The following is a 5195-nucleotide window of genomic DNA, read 5'->3' as shown; positions in this document are numbered from 1 at the left end:
ACAGCAATGTCTCTCTATGTGAGTCACATGACAGACTAGACTTGAGCCAAGCGCATTACTCTGGCTCAGTTTGTACACTTATCCTTTAATCACCTTTAGACAGAATTAATCTAAACTGAACATTTTCTTCCTAAGTGGTCACTCAGTCATAATCATAATTTTACAAACAGTTTGTCCAGACTCGGAGAGACTAATGTTAGCATCATCAATGCTCAAACCAAGTGCGCCTTTCTATGATTAGATGGACACGTTATGGGATCTTTAGAGCTTTAACTACTATTCTTGCCTTTGGTTGTCAATGTACATATTATCGGCTGAAATCTTTAATGGCTTTTGCCTGTAGGTTTTTTTCTGACTCTGCTGAATTAAAACTATATGCCAGTAATGGATACACGTTGTAACAAGTCAAACAGTACAGAGGCATATAAAGAAAAATTAATATTCTTTTCCCTCCCTGAACACACACACATCCCAGTTAAAACGAGTATTATAGAGATAATCAATATTAACAGTTTGCTGCATGTTCTTTGACACTTTTATCCCTGATTCTGCAAATATAAATGAGAATATATATTGACATATATCTCCTATTTCAGTGAAGTTTGGGTCTCCTATACACAAACACACACACATTCAAAAAAATTTAATTATGGTAAAATATCCATAACATAAAATTTCTGTTAACCATTTTAATCATTTATGTTAACCATCTCAACCATTTTTTAATGGTCTTGTCACCCTTGTTGAATATCATTTGACCATATTCACATGCAGAAGAATGAAATGAAACTCTTCTTTTTTTATATATTTATTTATTTTATTGAATCCTAATTGATTATACATATTTTTTGGATTCAATATTGTGTTGACCTGTTGATCAAATCAATATTACTAGTATGTATATTGTTACAAATCGTACTTATTCTTTATGCCCCTTGTCCAATCTCTCCATATCCCCCTCTCCCTTCCCCCTCCCATCACTGATAACCCTAGATTTCTTCTCTCCCTGTGAAAGAGTAGTGGTTCCTCTGTTGATTTGTTGCCTAAATGATCTGTCGAATGCTGAGAGGTGTGTTCAGGTCCCCAAATATTATCCTAGAGCAGATGCCTCTTCTGTCAGTCTGGAATGGGCTTTGTGGAGAGAGACATCCTCTTCTTTTCTTTGGTCTCTGCTGGTGACTCTCCTTGTGTCAATGCACTCCAGTGGCTGGTGGACCATCTGTGTGGTGGTTGTGACATCTAGCCACTTTTGCAGTAGCCATGGTTACTGTGGTGGCTGTGGTGGGCCACCCACACAGAGGTGATGTTTTTGGTATGTTCCTTGGTGCTGGTGGTGTGCTTGGGTGTGGGCGGTGGGTCCAGTCCCTGGCTCCAAGCCACATGTCCCAGGGTTGGCCGAGGTGCTGGCAGTGTGCCTGGGCCAGAACTAATTTTTTGTCCTTTGCTTACTTCTAAAATGGGGAAACTTCCTGTGGGAACCGGTACTTGAGTTGCGTGGTTGAGCTAAATTGCTGCTTTGCTGCTGTTTCCCTAGGGAAGGCTTTTTGTGCAGCTCAGGGTTTAATGGTTGACCTTATAGGTACTTCCAGCTCTCCAGAGACTGGGTGCACCTGGGTTCTGTAGAAACTCTGATCTGGGCCTGAATCTTTTCGTCAAACTGCACTCCATGCAATTCTGCATTCCCAACCAGTCTCCTCTAAGTGGTCCTGTGTTGACTGAGGGGTGGATCAGCTGTCCTTGCTGTGTCCCAGTGTTCTTCTGGTGGGCATGTCTCCCCCACTGCTGGTGCTCCATACACTTCCCATGGGATGGGGCCTGTGCTGGCCCCTTGTGATGACTCTCTGGCCTCTGAATGGCTCCCCTTTTCCAGCTGTTCTGGCTCCTCACTGCTGCAAGGGTCCATGGGTACCCTATTCATGGTCTTGCTGTCCTGGGGGCCACCAAGTCTCTTTTCTCCCCCGCTGCCTGCAAGAGACTCCATCCCAAGGGCACAGCTGAGGCTTCTGCCTGCTCCTGCTCCATGTGCTCAGCAGTTCCAGCCTTAAAGTGGCCACAGCCCGAAACACTCAGAGCAGTTTTTTCTTTCTCTCATTGTGGCTCCTCCCCCCTCATGAACTCTGTAGGTCTGTCCTCCTCTTCTCCTGAGTTCCAGTGGCCCCAGCGTGGCTTTTGTTATATTTTTATAGTTGTAAATTGGTTGATTTGTGCGAGAGAGTGATGCTGGGGACCATCTATTCTGCCATCTTGACTGGAACCTGAAATGAAACTCTTATCTCTCACCATAAGCAAAAACCAATTCAAAATGGATTAAATACTTAAATGTAAGACCTGAAACTTTAAAACTACTAGAAGAAAACATAGAAGAAAAGCTCTATAACATAGGTCTGGGCAATGATTTTTTTTTTTTTAGATATAACCTAAAAGTGTAGGTAACCAAAGCAAAAGTAGACAGATGGGATTACAGCAAACAAACAAACAAAAATTCTGCACAGCAAAGGAAACAATCAACAGAGTGAAGAGAAAAGCTACAGAATGGGAGAAAATATTTGTAAATGATATATCTGATTAGGAGTTATTACACAAAATATATAAGAAACTCAAATCAATAGTAAGGAAACAAATAACCAGATTAAAAAATGGGAAAAGTATCTGAATAGGCATTTTTTAAAAGACATGCAAATGGCCAACAGGTATATGAAAAAAGTGCTGAAAATCCCTGATCGTCAGAGAGATACAAATTAACATCACAATGAGAAAACACCTCAAACTTGGAAGAATGGCATAATCAAAAAGGTGGAAGATAACAAATGTTGGAGAGGATGCACCGAAAAGGGAACCAGGATACACTGTGGGTGGAAATGTAAATTAGTACAGCTATTATTGACAACAGTATAAAGGATCTTCAAAATATTAAAAGTAAATTACCATATGCTCAGCGATCCCACTACTAGGTATGTATCAAAAGGAAATTAAATCAGGATGTTGAAGAGATATCTGCACTCCCATGGTCACTGCAGCTTTGTTTACAATAGCCAAGATATGGAATCAACCTAAATGTCCATCGATGGATGAATGGATAGAGAAAATGTGGTAAATATACACAATGGAACACTATTGAGCCTTAACAAAGTGGGAAATCCTGTCACATACTTCAATATGAATGAACTTGGAGGACATGATGTTAAGTAAAACAAGCCAGACACGGAAAGACAAATGCTGCATGATCTCACTTGTACGTGGAATCTAAAAAAGTCGAACTCATAGGAAGTAGAGAGTAGAATGGTGGTTACCAGAGGGTGATTGGTGGGTGGTGGGTGGGGAGATGTTGGTCAAAGGATACAAAATTTCGGTTTAGATAGAAGAAATAAATTCAAAAGATCTATTGTACAACATGGTGACTATAGTTAATAACAGTGTATTGTATTCTTGAAAATTGCTGAGAGTAGATTTCAAGTGTTCACACTATAAAAAAAAAGTGAGATAACACCTATATTAATCAACTTAATTTAGCCATTCCACAATCTATGTGTATTTCAAAACAACATTTTTACACAATAAATATATATAATTTTTCTTCATCAATTTAAATAAATAAATAAATAAATGAATGAATAAATCGATAATAAGAAACTTGACCCTATAGGCTAGGATTTATTTTTGGGCTCTCTATCATATTCCACTTATCTATATGTCTGTCTTATGCCATATCACATTGTTATGATTACTGTAGCTTTGTAATAAATTTTAAAATCAGGTGTGATTAAAAGTTGGTGTGAGACCAACTTTGTTTTTTTTCAGGATTGTTTTGGCCATTGGGACTCCTCTGATTCCATACGAACTTTAGGATAAATGTTTTTATTTCTGTAAAAAAATGCCATAGGGATTTGGACAAGAATTGCATTAGATTCTTTGGGTAGTATTAGCCTCTTAACAATATTAAGTCTTCCAATCCAATGAATCTGGAAGGTCATTCCATTTATTTTCATCTTTTTAAGTTTCTTTCAGCAACATTTTCTAGTTTCTAGTTTCTTTCCCATTCTTGGTTATGTTTATTCCTAAGTATTTCATTCTTTTTGATGCTATTATAAATGTAATTGTTTTTAAAATTTTCTTTTCAGATGGTTCATTGTTAGTGTATATAAATGAAACTGATTTTTGTGTGTTGATTTTGTATCTGCAACTTTGCTGAGTTTCTTTATTAGTTCTAACAATTTTTTTTGTGTGGAATCTTTAGGGTTCCCTACATATTAGATTGTATTATCTATGAACAAAAATAATTAAAGTTTTTCTTTCCAATTTGGGTGGCTTTGGGTATTTTTGCCTGATTGCTCTGGCTAGGATTTCCAGTTCTATGATAAATAGAATGGATAAAAGTGGACATATTTGTCTTGTTCTTAATCTTAGAGAAAAAGCTTTTAGACTTTCACTGTTGATTATAATGTTAGCTTGAGCTTTTCATAAATGGCTTTTATTATGTTGAGGTAGTTTCCTTCTATTCCCAGTTTGTTGAGTGATTTTCTTTTTCTTTATCATGAAATGGTTTTGATTTCTATAAAATACATCTTATGCGTGAATTGAGATGACCATGTGTTTCTTTTTCCTTCATTCTCTTAATATAGTGTGTTATGTTGATTGATTTTTATATGTTAAACCATCCTTGCATTCCAGTATAAAAATACTACTTGGTCATGGTGTTGAATCCTTTTAATGTGCTGATGAATTCTGTTTGCTAGTGTTTTTTTGAGGATTTCTAAAAAATATTTATCAGGGATATTGTTCTCTAGTCTTCTTCAATCATCCCCCTATTGATAAAAACCTCAATTACTTTTAGTCTGTCCTTTTGAATTTAAAAACAACCATGAAATTTTAAGCTGAAAGGGAATTTAAATGGGCTCAGCTTTAGGTAGTTAGGGATGGTCACATGATGTAGGGGACCAAGCTTTTAACTAAGAATTAAATTAAGTTAATTAAACTAAATAAGCGTCTCAAACTGGTCCTACCACAAAGTGACTGTGCAACCACAGAAAAGTCACTTAATTCCTCAGAATATTTTTTTTATTCATCTGTAAAACGAGATAATCTCTCAGACACCTTCCAGGGCTAAAGTTGTATCATTGCTCTACTAGATAGTTCATTCCTTAAGGATATAATCTGACCATGTATGATTCACCTTGGCATCCTAGATAGTGCCTTCT

Source organism: Galeopterus variegatus, unplaced genomic scaffold (genome assembly GCF_000696425.1).
Source record: "Galeopterus variegatus unplaced genomic scaffold, G_variegatus-3.0.2 Scaffold16021, whole genome shotgun sequence".
In the NCBI taxonomy this organism is placed as follows: domain Eukaryota; kingdom Metazoa; phylum Chordata; class Mammalia; order Dermoptera; family Cynocephalidae; genus Galeopterus; species Galeopterus variegatus.
This window is presented reverse-complemented; position numbering follows the sequence as displayed.